This window comes from Lactuca serriola, chromosome 8 (genome assembly GCF_051521515.1).
Source record: "Lactuca serriola cultivar US96UC23 chromosome 8, Lser_US96UC23_V15, whole genome shotgun sequence".
In the NCBI taxonomy this organism is placed as follows: domain Eukaryota; kingdom Viridiplantae; phylum Streptophyta; class Magnoliopsida; order Asterales; family Asteraceae; genus Lactuca; species Lactuca serriola.
This window is the reverse complement of record NC_136415.1, coordinates 201079087-201096526: the sequence shown is the minus strand read 5'-3', so window position 1 is coordinate 201096526 and position 17440 is coordinate 201079087. Positions and strand designations below refer to the sequence as shown.

At 37.4% G+C, this 17440-nt stretch overlaps 1 long non-coding RNA gene and 1 other non-coding gene across 2 annotated transcripts; both read right to left on the bottom strand.

The window, feature by feature from the left end:
* Nucleotides 1–7961: 7961 nt before the first annotated feature.
* Nucleotides 7962–9968, bottom strand: LOC145065927 (uncharacterized). Its single transcript, XR_013688583.1, has 3 exons — nt 9534–9968; nt 8629–9383; nt 7962–8215 (listed from the first exon to the last, which is right to left on the bottom strand). It is a non-coding gene; the product is annotated as an uncharacterized LOC145065927 (long non-coding RNA).
* LOC145071843 (U6 spliceosomal RNA) lies at nt 9613–9715 on the bottom strand. The gene has a single exon (XR_013690808.1). It is a non-coding gene; the product is annotated as a U6 spliceosomal RNA (small nuclear RNA).
* Nucleotides 9969–17440: the final 7472 nt, after the last annotated feature.

The window sequence follows — 17440 nt, the reverse complement described above, 5'->3', positions numbered from 1 at the left end:
GGATGCCGTTCACATGGAACGATCCTAATACACATGTATACACACGGAGCACATATCAATACCATAACATCATAAAACAAAAGATAGAAGGAAAGAATCATACCCGTCACCACATCGGGCGCGGCGCGTGCCTCCTCGGCAGTCAACTGAAATGCCCGACTCCTCACCACTGGAGCCTCTGCCTTGCCCTGCCGACCATCCGTGATCCGCAGGGTCGCTGGAGCCGGCGCCTTCATTGGCGCTGCAACTGACAACTGGGGGCAATTGGCCTTCTTGTGGCCCTTCTGGTTGCAGTGAAAACACAGCAACTCGGATGTCTGAATAGCTGAAGCTGGGGCAGTACAATCCCTGCTAAAGTGCCCTGACTTGCCACACTTGTAGCAGCCTCCTGATCCCATCCTACATATCCCCACGTGCGTCCTGCCGCATTTCCCGCAGCGGCTCGATCCTGAATGACCTTTCGGTCTACCGTCTGATCCCTTGGGCTTCTTCCCCGAAGCCCCTCCTGCCTGACCGTCCTCTAGTTTCCGTTTCCGGATGTGCTCCAAATCTATCTCCCTCTCCCTAGCCCTGGCAATCATAGAGTCCAGGGTAGGGCAAGCCGAAAAGCTAACATGCTCCCGGATGTCAGCTCGTAGCATATCATGGTAACGAGTCCTCCTCATATCCTCGTCACCGGCATACTGGGGCACCAATAAAGCCCTCTCCCGGAACTTGGCGGTGATCTCCGCCACAGTCTCCGTCGTCTGCCTCATGTCTAGAAACTCCCTGGCCAGCTGCTGAAGCTCGACCGCCGGTGCAAACTCTGCCCTGAACCTAGTCACAAAGTCCGACCAGGTCATTGCCTCGATAGCCGAGGCTCCCAACGAGTCACCCACTGACTCCCACCAATCCCGGGCTCGATCCCGTAAACACCCTGCTGCGTACCTCACCTTCGACCCCTCGGGGCAGAAGCTAGTCAACTGGGCAGACTCGATATCCGCAATCCACCGCCTGGCGACAATGGGGTCCTTCACCCCATGAAAATCCGGCGCACCACTGCCCCTGAAGTCCTTGAAGGACAGTGTGCGAGGTCATGACTGGCTAGAGGCTAAATCGCTCCTGAATGCCCGTAGGCAATCCTCCATCAACTCCATGATCCCTTCCTTGATCGACCCAAAGAGGATGGGGGTCGACTCAAGGATGCCCCTGGTGATCTCCGACGTGATGAACTCACGTAGCCTCTCATCAATCGGCTCGGTGCCTGATCCCGAACCTGACCCCTCTCCTGAACCGCCATCTGTCGGTCTCGGTCGAAGTACCACCATTCTGCAAAACATCATAATAATCATTAGTGGTACTGCTACTTTCTGAGGGATCTCAACTACTTACAGGTTCCTTGGTCTCATCTTGGACTTCCTCGGCTCGGGTACGGATCCTCTGCTTTCAGTAGTACGGGCCCATACTACCTTCCACATCTATCCGTACCTTCTCCGAGGAATTCCTCGACTTCACCAGATCCCCTTTACTACTGCTACTCTCTGCTATTCTCATCCTAGGCTTGCCCTAGGGAAAACTCAAGTTCAACACGACTGGTCCTCAGCTGCTGTAGGTCTCCTCATAATGCCAGTTAGCCACCACCTAAACACCATCACATGTGATGAGGATTAGATAATCCTTCAAGTAAAAGATCCGTCCCTACAACGGTTGGACTCAAACAAGAGCTGCGCAATAGGGCCAGTTCCAGTACTTTGGGATTATTCAAACCTGATTACATGTGGTGTGACGTGTTCACCTAGTGGCTATCTCCCATTACTCAGAACCCCACCAAGCACGAAGCAAACAACATTCGGATAAGGGGAAACAGACTCAAGCCAAAACTATTCTTATAACAAGAAACGGCACTAGCATAGGATGCTAAGCTCATACTATCAGGCATAACCTAAACAGGCTATCCTACTGCTGTCTACTCAATTCTAGCATGCAATACTCATAAAGCTGTAACACATAAGCAGACACATAAGGCATCACTCCTAGATCCTTAGCCCTATTCTAGCATGCGGTTCTACGTAAGCTGATAAACATAACATAAACTTGTATGGGTACTATGGGGAATACTTACTTGAGCTCGGCCGGTCGCGCACGTCACACACTTCGCTCTTTCTTATGACTCTTTTCCGAGTTTTAGAGAACATTTTCTTTTGGAAAATCTTTCAATCCCTCGATTTGAGTTCAGACACTCCCGAAGGCGTGTCCGAATCCCTCAAACCAGGGCTCTGATACCAACTTGTAACATCCCCCTCTGGCACGTATCACAATATTGTCCGCTTTGGGCCACTCGGCACGAGGACTTCCCAGGGGGTCACCCATCCCGGTACTACTCCCGCCCGAGCACGCTTAACCGCAGAGTTCTTATGGGATCTGCTGCCCTCACGGCTTTAAAACGCGTTGTGACAAGGAAGGTATCCACACCCCCTTATAAGGAAATGTTTCGTTCTCCTTCCAAGCCGATGTAGGATCAGATCTAACCCACTTGTAGCACCTGGTTTTCGGTATGTGAATTTTATTTGAGCATTGCCCTATTTTAGCCTTGGACTCGGCGAGTCATAAGGTCCGACTCGCCGAGTAGGGACGAGACTCAGGACACGTTTAAGTGGGCGACTCGGCGAGTCCATATCCTGGACTCGGCGAGTCACCGCTGCTGGATGAAACCCTAAGTTTCAAGGGTTTGCACCCTATTTAAACCCTCATTCCGCCCCAACTCGCCCCCATTCACCCCCCAGAACTCCCCAACATCGTTTTCCCTTAATTCCTTGAGAGATTGAAGTGCCCTTGGTGTGTTCTTGAAGGTTTTGAGGAGAAAGAGGTGTAGATCAAGAAGAGGAGAAGGAGATTAGGCATCTTTGTGTCATTTCAACATATTCCTTGAGGTATAGCTCGTTTCCCCTCTGTTTTCAAGCTTGTAATCCCCTTTTGCTTCATTGGAGTCCTTTTTGGGCTCTTCCCCAAGCTTGTTTGTGCTTTGTGGGTGATAATAAGTTGTTAGCCTTTAGATCTAGGCATGATTTAGTCCCTGGAGCTTGGATCTATTGCCTTTATGGGGTCATATTGCATGAAAGCCCTAGATCTACCTCTTTTGGTGCACTTTGAGCCTTAAAATCCATATTGGTGAATATCTACATGTAAAGTTGGAAACTTTACGTGTGAATTGTGTCCTAGAAGCCCAGATCTGTGAATGGCATGGACTGGAATCGAGCAAATCGGTGTATTTGATGGATGCATGGCTGCGACTCGGCGAGTCATATATGTGACTCGACGAGTCTGGTCGCGAGTCACTGAACTGGTCCCTTTAAGATGTATCGAGTTGAGCCGTGAGTCACAAGGGGTGACTCGGTGAGTTGGAAGCTGAACTCACTCATGATAGGACTCGGCGAGTCAATGCCCTGACTCGGCGAGTCCAAGGCAATCTTCATAGATCAAGAACAAACTCGGCGAGTTGTTCATACAACTCGGCGAGTCTTAGCATATGTGTTCTTCGGATGAAGATGAACTCGACGAGTTGTTCATACAACTCGGCGAGTAGGATGAAGGAGTTGAATGACAGTTTAGAAGATGAACTCGTCGAGTCATAGCCCAACTCGACGAGTAGAATCAGGGACCCAGGACAATAGTTTGCTAGGGACTCGGCGAGTGGAGATCCACTCGGCGAGTTGGGTCAACTAAAAGTTGACTTCGATTTGACTTAGGGCTAGACCAGGGGTAAAATGGTCTTTTACCCAAAGGACAGTTAGCAGTGTATGATTAAGTATATTGTGGGAATTACAGCCGGGGAGTTTCCGAGCAGTAGCAGCAGTAGTAGGTGATCAATTCCCACACAGACCAGCAGCTATTTCGAGGTGAGTTTCCTTCCAGTAGTAACGGGTCTAAGGCACCAAGGCCGGCCCGTATAGATGAGACGTTAGCATTATAGTGTGGGCCGAGCCCGTATCTATTAGATGAGTTGATTGTGTTATATACCAGCATGATAGAACTGTTTACACTTGTTGTCTGTGCGATACTTGTATGATATGAGTTGGCGGTTGAGTGTGGGCGGGGCCCGTATCTCTCCGAGAATGGAGTGTGGGCTAGGCCCGTATCTCCCAGGTAGCGAAGTGTGGGCGGGGCCCGGATCTCTCAGAAAGTGAGGTGTGGGCGGGGCCCGTATCTTCACGAGTGTGGGCGAGGCCCGTATCTCCTAATTGCATGTTATATGTTAAATGCTTGTTTGGTATGGGGTATTATGGGGGAGCTCACTAAGCTTTGTGCTTACGGTTTCAGTTTTGGTTTCAGGTACCTCCTCAGCTAGGGGAAGGGAGCCGGCGCGGTAGCAGCATGTCACACACACACTCTTCGGTTTCCGCATTTACGAGATTCACTGGGATTGTACTCTGATATTTGATGGGATGTATGGTTTGACTTTTAAAACATGGTTTGCGATGTGTTATGGTGTGATCAAACAATGTTTTTATTTATTAATGTTTTCTAAAGTAATATTTTAAAGGGTAAATTACACGATTCGTCCCTACCGTAAGTGTCAAATTGCACATTGAGTCACTATTTTCAAAAATTAACTCGGAAAGTCCCTCATTTGTTTAAAATTTTCACGTTTCATCCCTAATTTCGTTAGCTAGACATAAAAAGATGATTTTGCCCTTATCTTTATCTTTTTGATTTATTTTTATTTGTTAGTTATATTTAATTAATTAAATATTTATTTGTTTATTTAAAGTAATGGACCCCACCACGTATACCCTCTTTATCTCTTTATCTCTTCATTAGAGCACGAATCAATTAGAAGTCTGTGTTCTCTTTGTCGTCGGTGACTGTGAATCTCATTTTTCCGACTTAATGAGAAAAAGGAGATTGATGAGAATGAGGAAGGAGCACCATGAATCTCATTTTTCTTGCTTAGGTGTTGCAATACATACAGTGGAGGAGGATATGCATCTAGTGACCTCCACTCTCCAGCCAGCCATTGACCTTCATCTCCGACTACCTACCATCACCTCCAAGCACCTACCAGCGCTCACATCTACTAAACATCAAAGAAGATGAAGGTTTCCGACCAGTTTTAGCTTCCACAACCCTTTGCCTCTAGCAACCACCACCATTTGCCTCCAACACCCACCTGTAAAGAGCCCCAAACCAAACCAAAATAAAAAAAGAAACTTGAAATTGGTTCCAGAAAATAAAATCAAAACTGGTTCCAGAAACTAAAATCAAAATCAAAATCCTACGTATGGTGGTTGTCTTCTTCTCCGGAAATCACTTCCATAAAAAACAAAGGAGCTTTCAAAGAAATCAGCGAGAACAGGAGACTCAATGCAAAAAAAGCTCCACCCGAACCCATCTTGTTCCACTCTTCCTTCGTCTTCTTCGACCACTCTACGAGTTGCAGGTATGGTGGTGGCATCGTTTTAGCGATGTTGTTGGAGGCGTTCAGATCTGATACATGGAGGTGAAGATTTGAAGAGATGATGAAGACCTCAGATCTGATACAGGGTTGTGGATTCAAGTGATAAAAGAAAGGGGGAGGAGAAAGATAAAGGGAAAGGGAATAATATCAGTTTCGTGATGGTTGTTTCCGGCAGGAGAAGCGATGTGCAGGTGGAGTGAACCGATGGCGGTGGTGGCTCCAACAACCCATTTCTCTCTAGCTTCGGGGACCCATGTGAAGGAGATGAACCAACTGGGATTGAATGGTGTGGGTAGGATTAGGGTAGATGGTAAGTGTTTGGGGGTGGTGGGCCCATTTTTTGTTTTCTAGATTTTTTATTTTTCTTTTAAATAGTTAATAACAAACAAGTCATAAAATATATCAAAAAAGAAATAAAAAGGGTAAAATAGACATTTTATGTCCATCAGGGATGGTCCGAGTTAAAAAAATACATTACAGGGACGGTCCGAGTTAATTTTTGAAAATAGGGACTAAACACGCTTTTTGGCACCTGCACGAGGGACGATTGGTGTAATTTACCCTATTTTAAAATGAAATTTTTGGACATGAAAATTGGGTCGTTACAAGTTGGTATCAGAGCTAGGGCACGGGTCGATGTGTTCGACAGGGACGTCGAACCCTGTAATGGGGGGTGAAAGTGGGTTAGATCTGATCCTACATCGGCTTGGAAGGAGAACGAAACATTTCCTTATAAAGGGGTGTGGATACCTTCCTTGTCACAACGCGTTTTAAAGCCGTGAGGGCAGCAGATCCCATAAGAACTCTACAGTTAAGCGTGCTCGGACGGGAGTAGTACCGGGATGGGTGACCCCCTGGGAAGTCCCGGTGCCGAGTGGCCCAAAGCGGACAATATTGTGATACGTGCCAGAGGGGGATGTTACACAAGGTCTCAATATTCTAACGGTCTACATTTCCTTGAATTTGTCATACATCCTTATTCGAATATCTTTATTTAATACATTGTGAGTCAAATAAATTGAGTGTGTCAAGTTGGGAAACCTGGTGAGCATATAGGATTTTCGCCCCACAATAATATAGTTTAATATGTTAATTATCTAACAATTAACCCAATTACACATCCTTGTTTTAATATTTATTATTCCTTAAGGATTTAACCTACGAGTCATTGCCTACACCACATAGACAATATTGTTTCGGGGATTACTCCCCAAATATGTGTCCATTAAGGTTTAGAGTATTATCACATGAATACGTAATTACTACATCGATTGAACTCGTAACTCATCACCTACATGTTATGTTGTCGGTGTTTCCACTTGAAGTGTGAATTGCCTAATAATAATAATAACTATGCACTTTAATCATAATTTTGAGAGTTGAGGCACAAACAAAACAAAGCATCATCATATTACCAATATCAGCCAAGTTTGTGGATGAACATGTAATCCGTTAACAACAAAGAAAAGCATAAATTACAACTAAGAGTTAACTTTGGGTGTGAAGGGTGGGTGGTTAGTGGTCGTAGATGAGTGTTTGTTGGTGTTGGTGGTGGGCGGCGATGGACTGTGCCATGGTGGGTACAAGCTGAGGTGTAAACAAAATATGCCATTAATGAATGAAATTGGAGACTTTAATAGTTACATTACACAAGTAGTGAAGTAGAAAAAACCAGAAGCCTAAGCTAATCAAGTAATGAAGTAATGACAATGTAACACAGTAACAAAGGACCAGATCACAAGTCAAAATAATTACCGATACTATCATAGTCGATGATAATTATACAAGTAGAGAACAAGTAGCACTCACCACATGTCAATAACCAGGTCAGAGGTATGTTGTTCGCTTAATTTGTTGGTGGAAATTTGTCGATGAACAACAACGAGAAAAGGACGAGTGTCGCAAGAACAAAGATTATTTTAGATCGAGTCGAATAGAGAAAGAAAACAATGAACAGACGTTCAGACCAGTTCATTATTCGTATTGTAAATAGACCATATTATCTTTATCAAATATTATCCTATTTTATATACATACATAAATGCCGAAATATCCATCCCATCTATCTTGTATAGTGAAAATGAACCATTCATTTTTCACATCTTGTTAATGTCACTTTCCCTAATAAATAGACCATCCAGACCAATAGACCATGCCACTCGTTTATGTTACGATACTAACTTGTACTTCATATATGCTAAACCATGCTTTGACTACAAACAGGGCAGTGTGAAGCTGCCCAACTAAATTAATTGCATTAGTATAAATTTTATAAATTTTAATAATAACTTTGCAAATTGTCCCTCAGAATTTATTAAAGTCAGAAACAAAGCCTTTAATCATAAAGTTCAGACTAGACAAACCCTCTTATATACATTAAAACATACAGGATTTCACTATCCGTCGATGTGGGAAGAGTGAATCTACATGCATTGATTTGCACATTTTCATTTAAATACTAAAAACATCTACAAACCCTCATACACACCGACAATGTGGGAGATGGTTTTTTTTTTTCGTCAAGCCCTTCTGTTTAAATAGGCTAAATATATAAAATTATCAGATTTAATAAACAAGAATGGTTTAAATATACATTAAATAAATTATTTGGTCAAAAATTGGTTTAAAAAAATGTCTATCGGCTGAAAAAATTTCCCCCAACAAAAAGAATTTTTGGGTCCCCTGACTACAAGATATCGATCCTTATAGTTGTTTGTTGGGATGCCTCGTTTTCTACTGCTTTATCCTTCAAGATTCTTTGTGTTTGCCTTTTGTAGATCACTAAATAAAAAAACAGTATAAAACAAACAATGTTAGAAGTATGAAAACATTCACGAGTAACGCGATCAAGACAAAATATACAATTTTGTAAAAAGTTTTGTTGGTTTTAATCATCTAAGCATGTAAGAAGAAGTATGATTTATTTAAAAAAATGTAAAACAACAAATATTGGGTTAAATGAAAGAAACAACAACATACTTTCATTTATTTGTTTATTATGTAGCAAACTACTTTGAGCTTTTCTTATCACAACATTTAGCTTTGAAGCTTCTACTTAATTATAGCAATGTCCTCTAAATACAAGGCAAGTTTTGTTGCTATAATTGGGTAGATTTTATCAAGTATAATGTACTAATAAGAGAAATTTTGAAACTTGACACTACAATGTTATAAGTGATAAGCAACATACTTACCAATTTCTACCGATTATTGCAAAAAAAAAAACTTGGTAATTCTTGGATTCCATTTTGGTATATGCATTGCCACATCTTGGTTGGATGTCACATAAGCAAAAAAAATGTCAAATGGTGATTGGTTACCGTTTCTTTAGGTTAAAATTTTGCTATAATCAGTGGAAAACTGTAAAACTGTTGGCATTTATAAGTAAAAACTGTTAATAATTAATAATTAAGGCCCTAGTTCATGAAAAATTAACCTACCTTTACACGCTAACAGTTTAACACAGAGACTTGTCAGAAAATATCATGCATACCTTCAACATCAATTGATGCTATCAGGCATTCAAGATTAACCAATTAGCAATACTTTAATGCTGTGTTGAAGCCTAAAGACAAAAAAGAACTCTTATAAACTTCCAACCTCTATCATTATCATTAAGGAGTGAATCATGTGTCTAATCTATCATATCGAGTCTGTAGCTTTATTCCAAACTAATCACTATACTTGTTGAAATGACAAAGAAAACCATTAAAGTATGCAACTTTAGACATTTTGTGATTGTTAATAGTTATTAAAGTATTAAACACACATGATACATACAGAACATCGCACCAATTCAAATTAAGAAGAAAGGAAACGAACAGACGCTTCAAGGACACAACAGTCTACAGCGACCACTAAAGATGAAAGTTGTAGTATAATAGATTTGATGCCCGGTTATGAACTGATTCCACCAGACTATTTAGACAAGGAGCTTAACACATTCCATCTACATTCATTAGCAACGGATGATAGCGTTTGTCATGTGAATCCATATAAGCATCATAAACCGCAGCAAATAACAAGAAATCAATAAGTTGTTTAGCGAGATAAGCTAATAAAATGGAGTAAATCTAAGAGGATCATCAGATAGCGTTACCTTTCTGGAGCTATTGAACAAAAAATCTAGCGAAATACGCCGCCGAATCTGCAGTCGATCAAGCAAATTAGGGCAAAAAAAAAATTTGGACCATTTCTCGATTTGTGCGTGTCATCCTTGCGCAGGGGCCATGCTAATCTTCTCTGTATCGTTCCAATTTTATCGGATGTCCCCGAAGGGACGAACTATGATCGAAGGCGGAACAATATAAACCCGATAGCTTTCGTTGAAGCCATCGATGTGGGAAGCCATGGCATTGGTTCAATCAGACGATAATTTAACTATTTCGTTGTAAGCCCTAATCCCTAATTTTGACTGTCCTCTTTTGGTTTTACATCTCAAAGTGAAGATGGTGAAACCCCGTCAGTCGTCAGTCAAGGACAAGAGAAACGGGGGTTGAACTTTTTACGTGTTGGCTCTCTTTTAGATTTCATAAAAGACTTTTAAAACAATGATATATATATATATTTTTTAATAACAAAGGTGTTTATTGGGACTCTGGGTAAAAGTATTATGAATTACGAATTAGGATGACAGGGTGACTTACATTTGGATGTACATGTTTAAATTTATAAATAAATATTATCATTTTTGGCCTGATTTAGTCATTAAATATTATTTCTTGGAAGGTGGATCATAAAGTTTTAGGTTATCTGCTAACTAAAGGAACCCTTTATTATACTAGTATGTTCCAACGTTTTGAAGGAATGAGTGGGACCCATATGGCATCCTTTTGACCATGTATTTTCCAAAGTGTGTAAAAGTTTCTTTAATACATCTCCCTTAAAAAAATACTATGTACTAACACTTAGTAGAACATCTCCCAGACCTAAACCAGAAAGCTTTACGATGTTAATTGCCACTTCAAACAACACTAGTTTGAAGTCATCGAACGAACTTATTAGTCTAATGATAATGAAGCTCATAGGTTTCAAATTTGCATAAATTTGTTGGTAAGTTTAGTGTTAATAAGTCATTAAGTTGTGTAAACTATTTCATTTTCATGTGTAACAAATTAACCTTCATTGCACTATAATAAGTTAACAATTTAACCTTTTGTTTCTAGTTCAAGAAAAATCAACATACATTCCAACATGCAGACGTAAGCATAAAACAAATTGTTATTTTGGTTGGCTAATTTAACTTCTAAAATCCATGAAAGATTGTAGATCATTCGACTAACTTCACCATCCTTATCTTATTTTTTAAGTTTACTTAGCATTTGATGAGACCAATAAATGGCTTATAATCTAGATTTTTAAAATACAATTTGAGATTGTTTATTGATAAGCTCATGGAGCTTTTTTCACATGATTTCCAAATATACCCTTATATATATATATATTCTTTAATAAAAACTTAAAATCATAATCAATCTTTTAGAGATGTGACAAAAAAATCGATGTAGGGTTTGTGAATTCTACAATATTATAAACCTTCTTTCAAGTGTGGGAAAAAGTTCCAAGGCGATTTTATATTCAATATTCGATAATTTGTATAAACCATGAACTATTGTACTGAACTAAAAAGCCTACAATTTAGTATCTATGTAAAATTGCAATGTTTTGATAAAAGACATGAAAGTGAAATGCTATAATAGAAAAATAAATGAAAGGATATTGCTATTTCTTGCATTTAAACAAGTATGTGATGATTAAAAAAAAGTAATCAGGATGTTGGTTTTATCTAGGTTGCTGCCTGTATAAAAAATGACAAATTGCAGGTTGTAACCAAAAGCAAAGTACATATATGACATCATTTTGTATATAAGGAAATGAGACACTGCAACATTACCCTTCCAAACATCAAAACATTTATCTTATACCAACAATAAAGTTATGTAATTTAATCATCTACCAGGCATTAAGGATTAAGCAATTAGCCATACTTCCATGTTGTTGATATGAATATGATATCATAATTTCAGTAACTAATGTTCAAGCCTGAAGACGAAAAATAACGCTTATAAACTTCCCACCTCTATCGTTATCATTAAGGAGTGAATGATGTATCTAACCTATCATATCATATTCGCAGCTTTATTCCAAAATCCAAACCAACCATCATACTTGTTGAAATGCCAAAGAAAACCATTAAAGTATGTTAAAGTATGCAACTTTAGATAGTTTGTGATTGTTAATTGCTATCAAACACACATGATATATTTAGAAATTGCACAAATTCCAATTAAGAACAAAGGAAACCAACGGAAGCTATTGAAGACACTAACTACATCAAACAGAAACCCTGATCTCCACCTCTAAAGACAACAGTAACTTGATGCCTGATTATTAACTGATTCCACCAGACCACCTAGACTATAATGTAAATATGTGTGTCGTTTTGCAATCAAACGATTGCAACCCAATTATGTAACCGGCTCCTTCGAGCCTATAAATAGGGCCTTCGCCCATAAGAAATAAACAAGTGAAGTTTGAGTGTTTAAGACTTGAGTTGATCTCAAAGTTCTTCTCTGTTAAAATAGTTTGTCTATTTCTGAATAGCAGAGTTCTATCCAAACTATCCACATAAACATTAAATTATTCAACACAATCCATCATCAAGACAATCCAACGCATCACTCAGGTATAATCAAGGTTCTAAAAAACGCAAGGCGTGACTTGGTGTCGAGGTCAAAGTTAAGTTATGCCAAGCCTTGGCGAGCCATGACGTTTTTCAAGGCGTGACTATTTTATATACATTAAAAGAGATAAATCATATAATTATTGAATTGTATCAAATATATGAAGTTTTTAGAAGTGTTATATTAATATTTAATATAAAAAAGTTAACAAAAACTCAATTATTTTAGGCCCGAAAAAAAAAAAAATCTGCGCCTTTAAAAAGTTCGCGCCATAACACGATAAGGCACGCCTTGACACGTTTTTGGGCGCCAAGCTTAACAAACCCGCCTTGGACGTTTTCGTAACGGCTACACCACGCCTTGCGCCATGGCACGCCTTGAGGCGCGCCATGGCGCACTTTTTAGAACCATGGGTATAATCTTGTTCCTAAAATTTATTTATCCGTCATGTTGTCAAATTTGGTATCAGAGCAATTAATTTGTCATCATGTTATTTTAAATTTGATGGATTATTATATTTTTCATTATGTAAAGTGTCGGTAGAAGGATTGTTATGTAATTAAATAAGAAGTGTCGGTAGAATAATTATTAAGTGTCGGTTGATGTAACACAAAGTGTGTAATCCTCAATAGTTTAGGGGGCTATAATGTAAATATGTGTGTTGTTTTGCAATCAAACGATTACAACCCAATTATGTAACCGGTAAAATAATTATGAAGTGTCGGTTGGTGTAATATAAAGTGTGTAACCCTCAATAGTCTAGGGGGCTATAATGTAAATATGTGTGGCGTTTTGCAATCAAACGATTGCAATATAGGCTCGGAGGAGCCGGTTACATAATTGGGTTGCAATCATTTGATTGCAAAACGACACATATATTTACATTATAGCCCCCTAGACTATTGAGGGTTACACACTTTATGTTACATCAACTGACACTTAATAATTATTCTACCGACACTTCTTATTTAATTACATAACAATCCTTCTACCGACACTTTACATAATGAAAAATATAATAATCCAACAAATTTAAAATAACATGATGACAGATTAATTGCTCTGATACCAAATTTGACAACATGACGGATAAACAAATTTTAGGAACAAGATTATACCTGAGTGATGCGTTGGATTGTCTTGATGATGGATTGTGTTGAGTAATTTAATGTTTATGTGGATAGTTTGGATAGAACTCTGATATTCAGAAATAGATAAACTATTTCAACAGAGAAGAACTTTGAGATCAACTCAAGTCTTAAACACTCAAACTTCACTTGTTTATTTCTTATGGGCGAAGGCCCTATTTATAGGCTCGAAGGAGCCGGTTACATAATTGGGTTGCAATCTTTTGATTGCAAAACGACACACATATTTACATTATAGCCCCCTAGACTATTGAGGGTTACACACTTTATGTTACATCAACCGACACTTAATAATTATTCTACCGACACTTCTTATTTAATTACATAACAATCCTTCTACTGACACTTTACATAATGAAAAATATTATAACCCCTTCCACCTTGAAAGGACAGATGTCTTCAATAATGGTTTTTTAACGTCATTGCTTACGTAATTCCTCCCGCCTCCGGAAAAGCAGATGTTTTTTGATTCTTGTGTTAGTCGTCCATGAATAGTGTTGCTTCTTATCTGGGTTGCTTTAGGATGGCTTCCATTCTCTTGTTAGTGTGTCTGCTATATGATTGTTGGCACTTTTGATATACTTGAGGTATGGGTGAAATTGATGTAATTGTAATTGCCAACGGATTAAACGTCCACGACAATAATCTTCTTGTAATTTATATCGCCAAAAGCCAAGTAGATATTTGGAATATGTGCGTAGCTCGAATCTGGTTTGGAGTAGATCGACTTTCCATTTTTTCAATGTTCTGAGACATGCTAGTGTTTCTCGTTCATGTGTGCTGTAATTTTGCTCCGTTTGGGAAAATGTTCCCGATATATATTTGCATGATTTTTGCTCATATTTATCAGTTTTTAATACTTCAGGTGATACATCTGTATCAGTGTATGCTTTTGGTGACATTTTCATATCACCGTATACTTTATCATTGTTTACTTCGGATGGTATTTTCATACCAATGTATGCTTCATCATTGTGTACTTTTGATGGGTTAGATGTGAGGTTTCCCTCACTATCTAATCCTAATAATACTTTTCCACGTATGATTGCTTTTAGGCATCCTGCCCAAGTGTCTTGTGACGCATCTGTTTCCACAATTAGAAATCGTCGATCTTTGCATTATATAAGGTAGGAAGAACTTGAATTTTTTCTTTTATATTTTGTACTGAAATAGTATTCGTATTTGTCCAAGACCAAGGTATTTTTTATGATATTTTCTTTTGTAAAGCTCTTCTTTCTTTTGCTAAGTTTTTTAAAAATCCTTGTTCTGCAATATAATTTAAACAACCAAGAAATCGTTGTATTTGTTTTCTATTTTCAAGTTTATTAGGAAACATATTTAATTTTTCTCGTATGTTGTCTGTTAAAGATAGTTGGCCATTTTCTCCAATTTTTAAACCAAGATATTCAACTGTAGTTTGAAAAAGTTTTGATTTCTTTTTTGATAAAACTAAACCTTTTTCTTTGATTCTTTGTAAAACTTTAATAACTATATCAATGTGTGTTTGTTCATTTCCTTTTGTAAAAACAAATATATCATCAATATATGCAAGACAAATATGATCTAAACCATTTAAGGTTTCATCCATGAATTGTTGATATATTGTTGGTGCCTGCTTTAAACCGAATGGAAGGACATTCCATTCATAGTGCTTCTGAGGAGGACATGAAAAAGCAGTTAGTGGTTTCGTATTTTCATGTAAGTGTAGTTGCCAATATCCAGATTTTGCATCGAATGTACTAAAGTGTGTATTTCCTTTTATTTTTTCCAAAATGTATTCTTTTCGTGGTAATTTATATGAGTCTCCAATAGTAGTATCGTTCATTTTTTTGTAATTAATTACCATTCTTCGTTTTCCTCGTTTTATTTCATTATTATTTTCTACATAAAATGCAGGTGCAAAATGAGGACTTGTGCTAGGTCGAATGATTCCGTTTTCTAGTAATTCAGTACATTCTTGTTTAAATTCAGAAACATCTTTGATACTATATGAAATTTTGTTTGGAATATTAACTTCATCATTAGGGTTTTTTAATAATATTATTATTTCTTGATTATTTCTATTTTTTAATTGATCTAACGGGTTTTCACTACATACTTCTTCGAGTTGTTTTTCAGCAATTTCTTTAGCGAATGTTAGTAATATGCGTAGTTGAAAGCCAACTTCCTGTTTGATTATTTTAATAAGATCAAAATGTTTGATAATTGCAGTTTTTATAATACCTTTTGTTGGGTGATTGAGACTTATATGATCATTTGTTTGTATAAATGGTTGATATAATTTAAGAAAATTATTTCCTATTACTAAATCTATTCCCGAATCTTGTTGATATATAGTTGGAGTTTTAAATAGTGCTTTTTCAATTACTATATCTATGTCTCTTCCTACGAACCAAATTTTGTGAATTGATTTATCAACAATTGTAATTTTTAATGGTTTTTTTAATTTTTTCCAATTTTTTAATATCTTTTTTCTTCCGAAACATAAAGTAGCTCCTGTATCTATATATGAGACTAATTCCTTTTCTTGTATTTTAGTTGTAATAAAGGTACTATTTGGATTAATATTTGTTTTTCTTCTACTCATTAGAGTTGGTTTATAAATTTCTATATGTGCAAAGTTTTCATATTAACAAGTTGTGTTTGTTATAATGGTTGAAGCATTGCGTATTGGTTCTTCTCCTATAATTTTTCCATAATATATAATATTTTTTCTAGAAAAGAATTTTTTTAATGAGTTATATATAAAATTATGTTTTTCAGATAGTGTAAAATTTGATTTTCTTATAGCATCTTTATTAATATTATTTTTATTAATTAGAGCACCAAAGGTGTATCCTGATTCATTTTCTTCGTTATTAATAATGATTGGTGTATTTCCTATTTCTTGAGACATATTTAATAAATTATTCTTGTTATTTTATCTTCAAGATTTTTTATTTGTTAATATTTAAACCTGAAAACCCCATGATTATAACTTTTAGAAACAAAATGGTAATTTATTTATTTATTTATTATGAATGTTTGTAACGATGAATATTCATGATGCATGATGAACATGTATTCATATGAACGAAAGATTTAACATTCATAATCATAATAAGAACGATACTTAGCTCTGATACCAAATTTAAAATAACATGATGACGGATTAATTGCTCTGATACCAAATTTGACAACATGACGGATAAATAAATTTTAGGAACAAGATTATACCTGAGTGATGCGTTGGATTGTCTTGATGATGGATTGTGTTGAATAATTTAATGTTTATGTGGATAGTTTGGATAGAACTCTGCTATTCAGAAATAGATAAACTATTTCAACAGAGAAGAACTTTGAGATCAACTCAAGTCTTAAACACTCAAACTTCACTTGTTTATTTCTTATGGGCGAAGGCCCTATTTATAGGCTCGAAGGAGCCGGTTACATAATTGGGTTGCAATCGTTTGATTGCAAAACGACACACATATTTACATTATAGCCCCCTAGACTATTGAGGGTTACACACTTTATGTTACATCAACCGACACTTGATAATTATTCTACCGACACTTCTTATTTAATTAGATAACAATCCTTCTACCGACACTTTACATAATGAAAAATATAATAATCCATCAAATTTAAAATAACATAATGACGGATTAATTGCTCTGATACCAAATTTGATAACATGACGGATAAATAAATTTTAGGAACAAGATTATACCTGAGTGATGCGTTGGATTGTCTTGATGATGGATTGTGTTGAATAATTTAATGTTTATGTGGATAGTTTGGATAGAACTCTGCTATTCAGAAATAGAAAAACTATTTCAACAGAGAAGAACTTTAAGATCAACTCAAGTCTTAAACACTCAAACTTCACTTGTTTATTTCTTATGAGCGAAAGCCCTATTTATAGGCTTGAAGGAGCCGGTTACATAATTGGGTTGCAATAGTTTGATTGCAAAATGACACACATATTTACATTATAGCCCCCTAGACTTTATTCCAAAATCCAAACCAACCATCATACTTGTTGAAATGCCAAAGAAAACCATTGAAGTATGTTAAAGTATGCAACTTTAGACAGTTTGTGATTGTTAATTGCTATCAAACACACATGATATATCTAGAAATTGCACAAATTCCAATTAAGAACAAAGGAAACCAACAGAAGCTATTGAAGA